The sequence below is a fragment of the Macrobrachium rosenbergii genome, chromosome 14 (assembly GCF_040412425.1).
Source record: "Macrobrachium rosenbergii isolate ZJJX-2024 chromosome 14, ASM4041242v1, whole genome shotgun sequence".
NCBI lineage: Eukaryota > Metazoa > Arthropoda > Malacostraca > Decapoda > Palaemonidae > Macrobrachium > Macrobrachium rosenbergii.
Genome location: NC_089754.1, coordinates 20,612,574 through 20,631,465, shown reverse-complemented (window position 1 = coordinate 20,631,465; position 18,892 = coordinate 20,612,574). Strand labels below are relative to the sequence as shown.

At 33.9% G+C, this 18,892-nt stretch overlaps 1 protein-coding gene across 2 annotated transcripts in view; it reads left to right on the top strand.

Annotated features, from left to right (window-relative positions):
* Positions 1 to 18,892, top strand: part of bwa (alkaline ceramidase) — a 131,309-nt gene that overhangs the window by 876 nt on the left and 111,541 nt on the right. The gene's annotated exons all lie outside the window — the stretch shown is intronic.

Here is an 18,892-nt window from a genome sequence, read left to right as displayed (position 1 = left end):
ATTTAAAAAAAAAATGGCACAGGGAACTTTAAAGTACAGACGTTTTAGAATGAACAACGAATCATGATGAACATTGTTAATTAGCATCAAAACCCAAAATATTAAATAAATGCTTAGTTACATCACCCCAGTCGACGTTAAGCTGCGACTAGATCAGTGCAGAGGAAGCAAAGGCACTAACGCGGATGATCAGTGTAAGCAACAACAACAACAACAACCGTAATTGCTACTTCCTGAGCAGAAGATATCTTGCAGGACGGAGCTTTACACTCCAGGAAGTCATTCACTTCGAGCAGCCTTCGCTCGGCCATGGAGATGGCTGTATTAAACTTTTCTCTTCGAATATAGACCTATATATATACATACATATATATACAATATATATATTGTATAAGTACAATATATATATATATATATATATATATATATATATATATATATATATATATATATATATATATATATATATATATATGTGTGTGTGTGTATGCATAGGCTATATACACATCTATGTATATATATATTTATATATGTATAGGCTATATATATATATATATATATATATATATATATATAGATAGATATAGATACACAGACACACACACACACACACACACACATATATATATATATATATATATATATATATATATATATATATATATGTGTGTGTATATATATGTGTATCTATCTATATCTATCTATCTATCTATCTATCTATCTATCTATATATATATATATATATATATATATATATATACGGTATATATATAGTCACTTGATGGAGGCGTGACTTACCACAAAAATCTTTTAATATCAAATTCACCAAACCTTCGGAATAACTTTCACCTAAGGTGTGCATCTGCCGAAGGCAGGATTCGACCCTGGGTCTTTGGTTTAGACATTACGATAAGCAGCCGACTTCGACTACTCGGCTGTCAAGAGAGATATTTGTTCTTACAATCAAATCTGCTGTCCAAATTCCAGTCGAATTCAGATTCTGTATTTAGGATCGATATCAACGTATCCCCACCATGATAGCTAATTGATAAGTGTGCAACACTTGGCTAATTATGAATTTTTATCACATCAACGCGTGATTGTTTTTATGTTCACAAATATTAAGGAACAAATATTTTTTTAATATCGAATTCACTATACCTTGGGAATAACGTACACTCAAAGGGAATTATTATTATTATTATTATTATTATTATTATTATTATTATTATTATTATTGTATAATATTTAATATAAAAAGTTGCGTGAATAAATGACAAAAATTCAAAATTAAACAAATGTTACAACTTACAAATCAGCTATCATTGTGGAGATGATAGTACAGAACCCGTATTCGACAGGAATATGTACAGCAGATTCCATATTATTATATCTCTTTTGACAGCCGAGTGGTCAAAGTGGGTGGTTTATCATTATATCTAAACCAAAAAGCCTAGGTTCGAGTCCTGGTCGAAACTGATGCACGTATCAGTAGTAATTCCTTTGGTTGCAAGTTACTCCAAGGTATGGTGAATTAGATATTAAACGATGTTTGTGGTTGTATATATATATATATATATATATATATATATATATATATATATATATATATATATATGTATATATATATATTTTTTTCTTTGTTTTCAGTTTTGTCCATTTCTATATGGGGTTACTGTTTCTTATCAGCCTTCTCCACCTTCCTGTCTAATGCATCCTGACTTCTTAAACCTTTCTCCCCCCATGTCATATGCTATTTTATCCTTCCATGTGAACTTTGGTCTTCCTCTTCTTCCCTCCGCCTCCATGCTCATATAGGCCTATATATATATATATATATATATATATATATATATATATATATATATATATATATATATATATATATGTGTGTGTGTGTGTGTGTGTGTGTGTGTGAGATTTAGCAAATTGTTACCCCTGCAAAATAAGTTGGTACTAGGTTACGCGTTCGCCTGTTTCTGCCAGTGTATGTTTGTCAGTAGGATGTTTCACAAACTGATTTTGATGAAAGTGGATTAAAAGATGAACCCTTCATGCGATTAACTCTTGGACATGGAAAATATTTCGTTTTGCTAGAACCACCGATGTGTTATGGACAAAGCGACCAAGCGTTAGGTTCCTTTAGGGAAAACGTTAAGGGGCTCAAAGCATGTGCATATAACAGTGCTAAAGAGTAACGACGCCACTTTTATCATCAGATGAATAATTATGTGTTTTTACTAGCCACGATGCCCTCTTCATATATATATATATATATATATATATATATATATATATATATATATATATATATATATATATAGTATATGTATATATGTACTGTATATGTATATATATATATATTTTTTTTTACTTATCACTACAAGCCTTTGAATCAAGATTCGAAATAAATGACGTAGTCTTTTCCTGCTGCGGTGGGAATTGAACCCACATATAGTCCAGTTTATTTCAGCTCACATGTACAGTATGAATATATGTGTCGAGTTTAAGATAAATTTTATTTGACTTGGGATAAGGCCATACACCATCATAGTATACTGTATAACGGTTGTTGTTTTTTAGGCTGAAATATGTTTGTGCAGTATATAGAATGTACAGATCGCTTTCACCTGCTAGGCCTATTTATGTTACTAAGAGCCTGACGATCCCTTAACTTATCGATTTTCTCCACGTTTGGATTAACTTATTACCACAAGCCTTTTAATCTAGATGAGAAACAAATGTTGACCGTTTTCCGTCAGTGGAGGGATTTGAACCCACACATGCTAATAAGATAGAGGTTAACATTTAATCCACCATTGTCGATGGGGATAAAAGTCTATTTCAAGTCCTTAATACATATATCTGTTGAACTGAAATACATTTTACTTGACCTTAGATGAAACCATTCATAGTATAATGTTTTATCGGTTCTTGGTCCTTCTGTTTAATACACAAGTAGCATTAACACTTAACTTATATATTTCCTAACTTTTTGGTTTTGCTTATCACTGCGAGCATTTGCATTCAAATGAGAGATAAATGAGGACTCTTATATATATATATATATATATATATATATATATATATATATATATATATATATATATATATATATCCTTTTAAGGTGAATATGATTGAAGTAATCAACAAACAATCAAGTGTGTAACAGGTACCTAGGTTCCAGTTACTTTCATGAACTGTGTGGGTGACTGGTAACGCCCTTGCTTTGCCTTTCTATGAGTCACTCATATATATATATATATATATATATATATATATATATATATATGTGTGTGTGTGTGTGTGTGTGTATATATATTTATTATTCAGAAAATGTTATATGGGATATTTTTGGTAATGCACACTGTTGGTAGTGAAGAAGCGACCGGTTGTAAAATGTTAGGTTCTCAGACACTGTGAAAAGCGCAATTTAGTAGACTTGTTAAAAACTAAGTAACTACATTACTTCAATTCGCCATGAACAGCCTACAGGTTTTGAAGTAATCAATCGACAGATGTAGGACAGTTTAGGCAGCCGACGATGCGCTCAGACTTATTCTTTACATGTTTAGTTGTAATTTAAAGTTTCAGGACCTATTCAAATATATTCCCTCTTTAAAGAGACGTGCTTATCTTTCAAGTGAGCGTCGTTGTGGTGCAAAAGAGTAAAAGTATTTTATACTTGATTTGTCTAATGGAAGAAATGTGGATGTTATGGCATTTATTAAGAAGGCTGGGTATTCAGGTCTTGAAACAACGAAGACTTGTTGTATTTGGGGTGGCTAAGAAATCCAGGGTAAGGTAGGGTATATCTCTTACTGTGTTTAAAGCCTCATACACCTTAAAAAGAAAAGACTTTTGCTACTCTGTAATACATTGGCCGGTTTGGTAGATTCCTTGCTTAATCTGACTTCTTAAACTAGTTTTCCCTGGTGTTATTAGGGTTAAAGGTACAAGATTGTAGGTTATAATTCTGACACAGAGTATCTTAAAATTCTGAAAAATTCAGTAAAAGTGACCATATCAAAAGATATATATATATATATATATATATATATATATATATATATATATATATATATATATATATGTGTGTGTGTGTGTGTGTGTGTGTGTAATATATATATATATATATATATATATATATATATATATATATATATATATATATATATATATATATATATATATATATATATATATATAAGTACCAGTATATAAACACACTGATTTAGCTAACCACACTTTATACGTACACACATATGTAATTTTTTTTCACAATATTGTACTTTCTCCCTGAAATGGGGAGGCACCAGAAAGGTACAGTCCTCCGGTTTCTCAGCATTTCCTGAGGGGTGAGGGTGCCAGCCCAACGCCCTTTTAACCATAGGAGGCCTTAGTGCCATTCATTTGATAGCGTATTGAAATTAGCTAATTTCTGGGACGATTTCCTGGATTTTTCGCATCTGTACCTTAATTTCTTAGGCATGCAAAGAATATTATTGATAATTGTGCAATTTAAGCAATTACTTTAGCAATTTCAAAATATTTCCTTTGGAACAAGGCCAAAGTTCTCTTGATTTGACAAACTGACATCCAAAAGAAAGGTATGGGAAAAAGAGCATAGAGAATATATGAATAAAATGTGAAACAGATATGCCATAATTGTTGGTGATAAGATTCCCTCAAGAATACAGCTAATGTTGTTAGATGATTTTCATTTATTCATGTCCGCTAGGTGGTTACGAGAAATGTATTAGACCTACAGATGGTGTACCGTTAGAATTAGTGTGTCTGTCTGCGGAGATTTTCTAATGCCATGCAGTATTTTTAAACCTTGTTTATTTTATTGCATCATTTCGTATCATCATCATCATCATCATCATCATCGACGTTGTTGATGTTCTTACTTTCAACAATGCCGATGTAATCAATGAATTTTTATTTTTAATAATTCTGTTTCTAACAGTTTTCTCAATAAGTCACAAGTGTATTTCGAGATCATGATCTTATTGTCTATTGTTCGGGATTTGATATCCAGACTCATAAATATTTAACAACCAAATGCGTGAATGGACTTGGATAGTTCACCTACTCTGTAAGAAAAGGATACATGACAAGTGGGGCTTAACAACGAAGAAACAAGTGATGATATCTGGTCGTCTGTCTGTCAGTCTCTCAGAGGTCATACCGGGCAGAGAATTGGCAACATTTCTGTTGTCGCTATAGCTTAAGCTACCTTAATATACGATATTTAATATAGCCTACGAGCAAGTTTTTTTTTTTTTATGCAGTGTCTTTAAGAACTTTTTTTCGGAAAAATTAGTATAAAGAGGGAAAGGCTGAGGCTGGTAGAACAAAATTGAAAAGATACAAAATTACATATAGAAACTTGTTAGTCATGAGTAAATTAGGGGAGAAAAAAGGAAATAGTTTAAAGCAATCATAAAGTAAAAAAAACAGGCAAAACTTGCCCTAAGACCTGGTAGTAGGACCAGAGTTAATCTTTTGTTGACTGAAAACCTTGAGTATTCAATTTAATGATAAGAAGTTTCCATTTAAAGATACGGTGAGAGAGAGAGAGAGAGAGAGAGAGAGAGAGAGAGAGAGAGAGAGAGAGAGAGAGAGAGATCTTCGAAAATAGAACGTATGGGATGCCTGGATAATATAAAGCCCATTTAAGCCAATTATTAATTGTTTCCAGATACGACAATGTGTACAGTACTCTTGAAGTCAGGTGTAGTGTAGGCAGAGATATTGGGAACACTCTTGATAAGGTCACATTTCTATGAGAATGTTTGTTAGGTGTCCAGAATATTACGAACGTCAGTAGCGAAGGGCTTTATGCTTGACGTTATAGAAATTTGTAGAAATCTGTCTTATCAGAGTCTTTATCGTGGGATGGTTTAAGACGATAACATTTTTGCTCAATTTTTATCATTACGCCAAAACTTTTATTGCCTAGGGTGCTTGTTGTTTGCACAATTTTGATGGCTATAAGAAAGACTTTGTTCAAGTTATTTATGAAGATTTATTAACATGATTTTGGTCTTCATGATAAATGTCGTAAGAAGTCCTTGGTTAGACACTTTTTGTACTGAATGTTATTGCTTCTATTGTTAGCATTATTAGTTACCGAGGCTCAGTATAGTATACGGTTCTTGCCAATGGGATATGATTGTTGAAAGTAATTTTTCCTTTGTTAGAATTCATCGTATACGCGAATTATTTGGACCGAAAATGGCGTGAATATTATCGAACTACTTTCTCGTGAGTGAAAAGGCTTCTTCTTCAGTAAAAAGAATCCCTTCGAGGAGTCAGTTGCCGCACCTTTTATTCCTCCCTGGACCTATACTGCCGTATTTACCTACCATCCTCTTACAGTCAGTCATCTTAGGAGTCGTTTAGTTCGAGGCTTATTTTTCGTACGCCAGCGTACTCTCATCTTGCAAACTGAGGATTAATCAAATTGAAGATTCATTCACTGCCCATCATATAACAACTCGCTTAATTGACATTTAGTGTGAGGAATCGGTCAATACTCACTTTATAACTCCAGCGCTATTATGAGGAAGTCAGACTGCTCTTACGGTGTGAGGATCCACTCGAACTCTTAATGAGTTGCTGTTATTGAATTAGTTGTCGTAATATTATGTTTTATCAGTCAGGTTTACATCTGGCTGCAAGGAATCTCTGGGCTTGCTCATATGTAAAGGAATTAGATAGGTTTCCTGATGTGATAAATGATTTGGGTTACTAATGTCAGTAATGAAACAGCACTTCATGAGGAATAGTGTATATTGTAAATATCTTGCAAATCTTGCAGGGAATCATTTGGAACCTCCCCACAGGGGGATAGGGCCATCAGTGCATCTCATGGGTTGCACTATTGGCATTACTAAAGGGTGTTTGCAGCGTCTCCTAACCCCTTTACCGCGCCCACTTTTTAGTCTTTTGCTTTACCCCCATTCCCACTTCGTTTCTTCATTCTTGCTGTCCAGCCTCTCTATTCTTTTGTACAACTATGGTTTTTTTTTCCAGTTCCACCTTTAGACCCCTGTGCTTCATCTCACTTACTTTTCTGGGTCTCTATATCTTGCTGTCCAACCACTCCAGCTCTCTCCTTTCATTTTCTTTTGCACTGAATGTCAGAAGTTGCCCCAGTGCTGGGCTTATTAGCCTAAATTCCAAGAGTCCAATCCAATCTATCTGGGTCTTCCCCAGACATGAGAGATCGTTTAGTGGTCATCCTATAATGAGGAATCGACTGCAGTCACGTGAAGAACGTAAATGTCCACATTAAGAAAATTGATTATCCCATTTTTTTTTTATAGAGGAATGAATGTTATTCTGCAAGGAATTAGAATGTGCACTATTATGAGGAATCATTTAAAATTCCTCACTGTATTATGCGCTAGAAGGATACTCCATATATGAAAGGCTACAGTTTTCATACCTAGGAAAAAAATTACTTAAAAGATTTGTCATATATCTATCTATCTATCTATCTATCTATCTATCTATCTATCTATCTATCTATCTATCTATCTATATGCATATATGTTTTTTTATTATATAAAATGAATTGCATTGTCGACCTTACAAAGTGATTTTTTAATAGGAATAAGATGACTGGTAGAAACTCAGCATATCAAATCGTAAATGTATTTCCTTCACCACCGTTTCCTGTTTCGCTGGTAAAGGAAATAAATTTACGACTAGATATACTGAAGATTCAACTTGTGATCTTATTCTCATCTTTTTATTGGAGAAAATTTCGATTTTTTTGGTGGAGATTTTTTTTCTTTATTCCAAACGGGCATTCGTTGATTTTCATATTGTACGGCCACTGTAACAAAGCTAAAAGCGAAGAAATATGTTGCTGGTATGTCAGATTCTTGTTTAGAAAATCGTCATTCCACGTCTTGAATTTTTATGTAAACTCTGCCCTTTGTAAAACGAGCGTTGAGTATGTCAAATAATATATATATATATATATATATATATATATATATATATATATATATATATATATATATATATATATATATATACTATATATATATATATGTATATATATACATATATTTATTTATTTATTTATTTATTTATATATCCAGATACCGATGCAGGCAAAATCACCAAGCCATTCTGATCGTTATAAGAGAAAAGGAAAGAAAGGTATTAAAAAGAATGATGAATACGATATCTCAGCGACTTCCTTCTTCCTAAGATTCAGAAAACATGAGAACATGTTTTGGAAGTCAAAAGAGTTGATAATATTAGTTGTGTCTAATATCTGAGAAATAATATGTGAGACATGACGCATACCACAGGAATAATCGACCTTCGAAAGCACTCATTTAATAGTGACTGAACGAATTAAAAACGTGCCAAGATTCGGCTTATCGTTATTGCAATTAGGTCTCATAGCTTCATTATTTTTGTATTTGATTTTCGTTTACAAAACAGACCTTGCTGTTATGTAACAAAAAAGTAATAAAACTAATTGTATAAAAACCAGATGAGGATCTATACCATTCGCTTTTTTTTTTTAAGACGTATCAAAGTAAGTTATTTAACTTTGCCATAATTTTCCTATGTATAGGGATAGCGGCAAAACTCTTGAACAACAGACTAAACCTTATAATTAGTTCTAATTACCCATGCGGGCAGGTAATGATCATGTTCGCCCTGTTTATTTGCTTGTTAGTTTTCCTGCCTGGGTCTCCGTTGTAGGATGTAGTCAGAAAGGTTTGGACAATGTTTACTGAAATTTTCCATAGATATTGGCTTTTGGTACTGATGTATTTTTTGGGGGAATGTTTGTTTGTAAGCAGGAAAGTTTAAAAGCTTATTGGCTAATTAATTGATTTACAGTTCTCTGACGCTGAACGAAGAGAGGCCGCGTCGTAATTCCTTTTGGTGCAAGCGGCTACGGGCCACGAATCAGTCTGTAGAATGGGTGAGTGGCAGTATCTTTCTAGCAAGTGCTGGATGGCCCCTTTTTTCATAAAAATTTCATTCGACCTTTATATTTATGAAAAGATAACGAGCAAGAATAGTTATCGTATCAAGTTCTTAACCGATGAAGGAGGGTCTTGTCACGTAGTCATCTTCTGATAAGCAAAGTAAGATTTATGATAATGTTTTATACCTTTATCAACTTTATATAAAAAACTAAAGTAAAACGTTAATTTTAATAACGAACCCTGAATTTTCTTATCCAGTTCACTGTCGGGTGCTGTTTTATCATTCTAAAATCGAGGCAAAATCTTATCTCTCACATTGGGTAGGCGAAACCCTCTTGGTTCTGATCCCAGCTTTGGGCTTGTGAGAGGTCTCACAATCTACTCGTGTTACAACTCAAGAATCATCTTGACAGGTTTCTGTCTCACGTTATTTTCTGTGATCTTTTTATATCACCTGCTTACCGCTGTTTCTGCACCTGTTACTACGTCGTTCTTTCTCCTAATATATATACAGTATATATATAAATTTATATATACTGTATATATATATATATATATATATATATATATATATATATATATATATATATATATATATATATATATATATATATATATATATATATATATTAGTATATATGTATGTGTGTTTGTGTGTGTGTATGTATATTATATATATACACATATATGTATGTATATATATATACATACATACATGCATACACATAACATACATCTATCACCCGTACGCCTTCGCCCATTAGAGATACGACTCCGAAGGGAGTTAACTTCTCTGTTCTTAGCAAGTCTTTTTGAGGGATGGGGAGGGGTTGAAGTTGGGGTGGGGAGGGGTGATGTTGAGGTTAAGATTGAGGTTGCTAATCCCATACTCGTTTCCTTCCTGGCTGCGATCCACCCCAGTCGATTAATCACGTGGGGTTTTGTTTCAATACATGTCAGTAGAGGAAATGGCCACGATAGATTTCATAGGAAACGAACCAATCGTTTTCTCCCTTGGGATAGTTTTCAAGTCAACCGTTGGTGTGTCTCGCTTACTAGATATACTAGTTCAGTATCTGATTAATTGTTTTAGATGTTTTGTTATGAAATCTGCAGTGAATTCCTCAACTACGTTCTTCATTATTTTGATTTTCCTCTTTATCATTTTATGTGTGGTTTGTTTTCAAATATCAATGCATTGCTAAGGCATCTATAAACGTAAAGCCCGTAGGAATTCAAAGGTCTTCTTTTAATATTGTGTGCTGAGGGCTAGTATTACCTGAAGTCTATTTACTAATAATAATAATCGTGCAACTAAGATATGTCAACTTGCTCATGTTTATACTTCATGATTTATGCTACATCCATAGAAATACAGCCAAAAAATACTTTTTCATTTTATTATTATTATTATTATTATTATTATTATTATTATTATTATTATTATTATTATTATTATTATTATTATTATTAGTAGTAGTAGTAGTAGTAGTAGTAGTAGTAGGAAAAGGTTACACTATAATTTTGAAGTTGAGTGAAACCTTTCATTCATCATATTTTCCGGATCTTCATCTTGTTTTCCAACCACTCCAAATCACTCCTTTCACTGTCTTAATCGTTGAGTGGGCGAAAGTGGCCCAGTGCTTGGCTTGACAGCCTGAAAATCATAAATCTAACTAGGTCATTTACCCCGGACTCCTTTCTCCTTCATAAGTTCCTAGATTTCCCAGATTCCTTGAATCTTCCCCTTTTCTAAAGGCTGTTTGTCACTAACGTTGGGTCATATCACATTCTCTTACCTTGATCTTATGGTATTATTTTATAAGTTGCCAATACACACTATGAAATTGTGACTTACATTTTGAAAAGAGCTCTTCATTCTCATTATTTTGAACCCCATAAACACTATGCGCAAATGATAAATAAAAATCAGAAAATTTACGACTTATAAGGTAAGAATACCCCCTCCATAGTTAATACGGCAAAATTGTAACCAGTCAACACCCGTAGGTGAAGTTATATTGGTATTTTAAGGTTCTTTTAGTGCCCTATTATTTCCTAGTCATTTTTTCATGAAAAACTCAAAATGGGTTTCCGTGCAAAAATGGCTGGCTGGAGTCTTATTGGCAACTTATAAAATTTTACCAGTCCCTATTTTTAAATTTTTTTTTAACAGTCATGGGGGAGGTAAGGAGGAGCATATTGAATTGCCTCCCCTTGGCCTTCTCTTAAAATAGATGGTAATGAAGTAAGACCACAGCATCAGCCTTCATGATTTCCTAAGCTTCATGGAGATCTCGAACACGCGAACCGAGTTAATGTTATATCTCTTGTTAACTTCAAGTTCCGCATCCTTGAAAGTGGGATTAAATTTCACTTGAAGAGTGGCACTTATATTTACTGCTTCAGTACATTCCGGATTACCAGCATTCATATAGGGGACCCTCAGTACTGACCTCTCTCTCTCTCTCTCTCTCTCTCTCTCTCTCTCTCTCTCCCCGTTAACCCAAAATGTTCCACTTATTTTATGTTCGTTCTTGAAACTTTTGAACCTGAGATCTAAAGAATAAGTTAAATAAGGATTCAGCTAATATTCAGAATTCAGATTCAGAAAGACATTGAAAAGTGTAGGCTTTGTTAAGGACGAGATTCGAGGGATCAGTATCTTTTGGCTTTGTCAGATCAAACGTAATAGAGGTGGTGCGTCGCTAAAGATATCTCGAAAGTCAATTGATGGTGAAGTAGTATTGCGGAGGGAATTGTACTTCTTGAAGCCCTTCATGGTTTAGTGGAGAGGGTGCTCTCATCGCGTGAGAGAGAGAGAGAGAGAGAGAGAGAGAGAGAGAGAGAGAGAGAGAGAGAGAGGGGGAATCAACGGACAGGTATACGTAGATAGATACAAATATATATAAATACCTTATTTTCCAAATTTTTTTTTGGAGACTGTCCTTGCAGTCCTCACTTCGTAATGTCTCGCTCCCTTTACTACGGCTATTATTTATTTTTTTATATTCGTTGATATATTGTCAGTAGTTTTTCCTTTTTTTCATCGAACTCATCTCATCTTTATTATGCTCTTTAATTTAGACATGTAACTAGTTGGAATTGCTTTATCACGTTGAAATCTTTGATATTTATCCTTATTCAAAGTAAGGGAGCAGTCATTTAGGACACGACAAAGGTTAATCTCATTAACTGGCAAAGCAAGCTTTAATTAATGTTTTTTTATCATAATCAATGATAGTTTGAAGATTTTTATACCTAATAATGTATATCCTAGAACTTTACCTTATGGTCCTACCCCAAATGATAAGTTTTTATGCAGATTTACAACTTTCAATTTAAGCTTTAAAAGTGTTGCAAGTCGGGTAACTCCTATACCTTTTTAATGCATCACCTAAACTCATTTCCATTTCAAGCTATGTATTAAAAGTAACTGCAACTACTATTGCAACGAATGCTGCACAAAGGTCGAATGGTATTGACGTTGCCAATAACGCTTTCTATGTATTTGAAGAGACAGTTTATCACAAAGTACAAAGCTTTTATCGTGGAATGCTTTTTTGTCAACCTGATTGCTTATCTGGTAAGATATGGCTCCTTTCAAGATGTACGACACAAAGGCAATGCACCACTGTTTCAATATTTTTCGATAGAAATGACAAGATTGACAAGCACAATATTGATCTGTACGAGTCTAGAGATTGATTATCTTTATTTTGCATGTTGGTATTACAAATGCCGCTTTCTCTCCGTTCGGAAACGAGGTTGTCTTAGGATTATATAGAGTTCCTCATTGGAAGGGTGGGTATCGTTCTCAGCTAGCACCCTGCTGGCCCGCGTTCGATTCTCGAATTAGAGGAATTTATTTCTGGTGATAGAAATTCATTTCTCGTTGTAATGTGGTTCGAATTCCACAATACGCTGTAGGTCCCGTTGCTAGGTAACCAATTGGTTCTTAGCCACGTAAAATAAATCTAATCCTTCGGGCCAGCCCTAGGAGAGCTGTTAATCAGATCAGTGGTCTGGTTAAACTAAGGTATACTTAACTTAGGATTATATATGTCATTTTCGGGTACAAAGTGTGTTTTTTGTAACTGTCATTATATGGTATAACGTATCAACTTCAGAAACATCTTGTATGTTTTTTTACTCAGTTTGATAAATGTATAGGTTTTCTGACATTACGTATTTGGAAAATTCTTGATAATTCTGTAGAGGGTTTAGGGAGAATGCCATTAGTAAATTTATTTTTAAGTTTATATTTTCATTCCCCGGGAGAGTTAATTTCTTTCCTTTCTTTGTAATGGGTCATGCAGCATATTAAGCCCCTAATCACGAATATGAATGCAAAATTGCATTATATATGTTAACAGACACAAAATTCCTTATTGTTCGTTACTACTTTGGTAGAAAGATACCCCTCTACTACTAAAGTCAGTTTGGTAAATACTGATATAAATTTCGCAGGTTTTTCCATAGTTCATTTTATGCTTGGCGTCTTTTCCTGGCGCTATTTATACGAGCAGAAATTTCGAAACCACCGCCAGTTAGAGGATACGAGGTCCTTTAGGTGCCTGCTAAGCACCGACACTGTCGACTGTTCGCCTTCTTTAAAATAGGATCCAAAAGGGCATGGTCAGTCTCATCTAATTTCCTTGACTTATGGGATTTATGAATTTTGTACCCTTCTTAATTAACAATACGTGGTGCATCAGAATTTTTATTGCTGTTGTCACTTCCTGTATGATTGAAATCGGCAAGTTTTTTGAGGTCCGTGTCTTATCAGCTGCTGGGGTTCGATTTTTTCCGGGACAGGCTTTTTCCCGTGAACCCAATTTAAGATTTATGGCACCCCTTGCATGGTATCAAATAAAAAAAATAATATTAATTGAGAGGTTTGGAAATTCATGATTCTACTAGTTTTATGTTCTATTCTAGATCCAGGTAACTTTGTAAGATAGAGAATCCTCATTTAGTCTTCATAATTCCAGTAAATATCAGCGCAATAATGAAGAGATTTAAGCCTGAAGACATGGTTTGGTTTAGGTAAGTGGGTGACATATTGATATTTTATAATCCTATCCTACGAGATTTCAACACGTTTTATACGAAACTAAATGCCTTGTGCAACGTCATCGAAAAGGGTTTTTATAAAGCGAATCAAATTTTCTTGCGCACCCCCAGTAAGCGGCCAATGGAAACATACAGCTGTTAAATAGTATCCCTATACGTAGATGCTTTCAAGGAGATTAATGGAACTAGGGAAGGGCAACATGTTTGCTTCTAGCTTCCAAATGCTGTCGGGTCAGCAGTTACTAATGTTTACGAAAACAAATCACCGAGAGGTACTGGCGTTTACAAATTACGTTGTAAGAGATGCAATAAATCTTACATGTTTCACGGAATGATTTTGTTGCAGAAAAAACTCATCACCAACAGTTGGTAGGATAGTTCTATCCAAATACTACTATTTCATTTGTGTGCGTAGTAGCAACCACCTTATAAATTGGGATTTACTGTATTACAATTGTTTATGGATACTCATATGTTTCGAATGCCATTTGAAAGTGCTTGAATTAAGAAGCCTAACGACAAGATTCTATACGAAGGGTCATGAAAACCAAATAAGTTTCTATTTCAAAGTTAGCTGGAACCTAAACGGACCCCATATCACCTGACTGGCTGTATTTTAGAAATTTCTACCTGTATAAATGCTGCTCCTGTGCATCTCCTAAATCATTACTGTTTGAAAGGGGACAGAAATATTATCCAAAATGTAATGCTCTATAATGCTCCAAAATGTAATGCTCTTTCTGTTTTCATTCCACGCTTTATATATATTATATATATATATATATATATATATATATATATATATATATATATATATATATATATATATATATGTTGTCAGAGGACGATGTGTTTGACCAGCCAGGTGGAGGAAAGTTGTCAGAAACATCGACTCCACATAGAAGTTGGAAAAGATGCAGAGAAAGTATATATATATATATATATATATATATATATATATATATATATATATATATATATATATGTGTGTGTGTGTGTGTGTGTGTATGTATATATATATATAATGTATATATATATTATGTATGTGTATATATATGTATGTATATACTCACGTCTGTACCTACTATAGAATTTGCTGCTGTTTTATATAATTTTGTTGATACCCACACACATCTTTACGTTGTGAAAGTTTCTGTAAACATTTACAGTATTGATTTTCGATTATTATCCCCCATATATAGTGACTCATGGATAGGAAAAAGGATAGGTTAAAAAATGCTAATAAATGGGCGTCGTTTCTTAAAAATAGGAAAAAAACTGTTGCTAGTCACTTCCCAGGTCTTTTGTGTTATAGGTTACAGAGAGAATAGATCGTCCTTTACTTCTTGGGAAATCAGCTTGCGTTTGTGGCCAAATATTTTTCGGATAGTGAGGAAAATTCACGCAAACTGTTGAGAACGTAGAATAAGGAAAAATTTCAGTGTGATAAATTAATATATGGACCAGTTTTGATGTAAATATTCTCATATTAAAATGCTGATTTGTAACATGAAGATTTTGCCTGCATGAATTGTTATTAGCTCCATCGAATATGCAGGAAAGTTCATATAATCTTCTCCGCTTTTCTTTGTTTTGTTATTGTTTTACATATTTACTGTGTCTTTGTTAAGTAACAATAATGAAGCTTTTTCAAAACTTGCTTTTCTTATGAGGATTTTGATGCTGTTTCTATGGCTCTAGTTCCAGACTGAAAATTCCATGTCATGCTGGTCTAACAGTTAGATAAAACATGGAATAAAGTAATACATGTGTAAATAACTAATGAGGAGACATGACCAAATAATAATAATAATAAAAAATTATAAGTTCGTCAGTACATAATCTCGGCCGGTTAAAGGATCTCATTAAAAACGCGAAGAGGGTAACTGAAAGAAACTCGGTAATTAATTGAATCCTCAGAGTTATAGGTGAACAACTCTGGTCACTGGTAATTCCAACGAAGACTTCTGAAAGAGTAATGATTCTCACTCGAGGTTCCATTCTTAGCTATTTAGGTTTGGCTGTCAGAAAGTTTAGTGTGACATGCTAACGGGAAAGTTGAAACTACTTTCATGAGCTGATGGTATATACTAAATTATTTTGCAGCAATTGCAATAGGATTCTTGCATAGATATACGTAGGATTCAATTGCTTTTGAGGGAAAATTGCTTTTTTAACACCGATTCACCGTGCCCGAGGGATGAACGCTCTATAGATATTTGTAGCCTTCTTGGTGCGACGAAATTCATCGTTAAGACTCTTCCATTGATGCCAATGGCAGTCCCTCTTGTACTTTTTTAAGACTCCAAAAAGGCAAACAGTAGCATTTCTGTGAGGCGTGGTAATCATTAAATGGGGTGTTTGGATCATGTGAATGAAGGAAAGGTCCAGAGCTGTTACAGGTTTGATGACGAAAATTAACTTTCGTTAGGGAATGTAGACGGAAAAGAGACTGGTATGGTAAAAAAAAAAAAAAAGCTATGTCTCCACAGCTTGGTATTGTTGTTGTTGGAGTGATGAGGGAACTCAGAGAAAGGAAAGATGTAGGATAAAGCTAATGTGATGAGAATAAGGTTTTGAATGAATGTGGAATAGTTAATGTTTCATTGTTTACAGCAAAGAAATTGTGCATATACTGGTGAAAGAGTTTGAAGGTGTATGTGAGAAGAGAAAACTGTCACTGAGTATTAATAAGAGTGTGGTTGTGGTTATGAGGATAAATTAAATTCAGGATAATGAAGGAATGACTGGTGGTAGTGATGGTAAAGTAATATATATGTAAGGTATGTTGGATTAAATATGACGGAGGAGGTTTGGATTAGGGGAGAGATCATTTCAGAATATGTGAAACAAAATAGATAACAGGACTCTGCAAAGCGTTTAAAAAAGGTATTTAGAAGCAAAAATTTGAATTTATGAAATGGGTTTTAGAGCTAAAAATTAAGTATACCTTAGTTTTACCAGACCACTGAACTGATTAACAGCTCTCCTAGGGCTGAGCCAGAAGGATTAGACTTATTTTACTGGGCTAAGAACCAATTGGTTACTTAGCAACGGGACCTACAGCTTATTGTGGAATCCGAACCACATTATAGCTAGAAATGAATTTCTACCACCAGAAATAAATTCCTTTAATTCTTCATTAGCCGGCAGGAGACTCGAACTCGGACCTAGCGAGTTCTAGCCCACAACTCTACCGACTCGCCCAACGAGGAACTAGGTTATTAGAGCTACTCCCTCTTATAGAAACAACTTGAGATGCTGAATATGTATAAAAGGAAAGGTCAAAACTAGAGAGTATTAGCTACATAGTATATAAGGGGGAAAAAGATAGTTAAAAATTATGAAAAATAGCGTTGTTCGGGAAATTGTAAAATTTCTATTACACTTGAAAAGATAGATCAGAATATTTTTGAGGTTGTTGGGCGGTATGGAAAGAATGAAAGAGTGAATGTTGGCGAAAAACCTGTATAATTTTGTGCGGTGAAATAACCTTTATCGATCATCACCGGGCGAAGAAAATCCAAGAATAAAATCACATGACTTCATCGTCATAATAGGTAAGTAGACTTGCTTTGTGTTTCCCGTCTCGGTGACGAGAGCGCAAAAACAAAATGAGTGGTTCAAGGACCACTTGTCAATCATTTAGTTTCCTGCGAAGTGCGTTGTGTGTGTTTCCACTGTATTGTGTCACAAGAGAATCACGACCGGAGATAATCGGTACGTTCTCAGCGCTCCCAGGTGTGGTGACATGTTCTTCGGAGAACCGCAAACGTTTCTTTTCTCTTCGTAATGCTCTCTAATTACCTTTGTTTTCTTAGCCTTACTGAAGAGAAAAATTACGTTCTGAAAGAAATATATTTATAATAAACCTACAGATTGAGTGTAAATACTCATATATTCAGTCACAGTGAGTATGTTATATGTAAGGTATATGTATATTCAGTATGTATATATATGCATGTATATATATTATATATATATATATATATATATATATATATATATATATATATATATATATATATATATATATACATACATTATTATGTCTCTATATACTATATACAGTATATATGTATATATATCATACATGCATACATACATACATTTTATAAATAAATATATGAGTCTTTATATATACTCCATTAACGGGCTTATTATCACAGTCATTTGTGCTCTATCTCAGAACATTAATATTTTCCTCATTAATACCAAGAAAATGAAGGTAATTAGTGAGTATTAAAAGAGAAAAGAAATTTTTGCGGTTCTCTGAAGAACATCTGTCACCGTACCGGGAGACGCTGAGAACATACCGATTATCTCCGGTCGTGATTCTCTTGTTTGACACAATACGGTGGAAATACACATAACGCACTCCACAGGAAACTAAATTGATGACAAGTGGTCCTTGAACCTCTCGTTTTGGTTTTCGTGCTCTTGTCACCGAGACGGGGAACACACAGCAAAGTCTACCTAGCTATTATGATGATGAAGTCATGTGATGTTATTCTTGGATTTTCTCCGACAGGTGATGGTAGAGGTTACTGAACTGGTGACAATGATGGGAGTTACCACAATTAATGTATATTAGTGCTTTATTTTCTAAATTCGCAATTTTCGTACAGGGCGTATGGAAAAGAGAAACGGGATATACACTGTTTATTCAGGAAGTTACGGAGAACACTTTTCAAGCTAAAATATATGAAAGATATGATATAATGTTCTAATTGCAAAGGACCGAGTCACTTTAGCATGGGATTAAAAAGTCGCTGACTTCCTGAATGATATGAGCAGTGTTTAATATGATATAGTATTCGACTTTTTTTTTTTTTTGTACT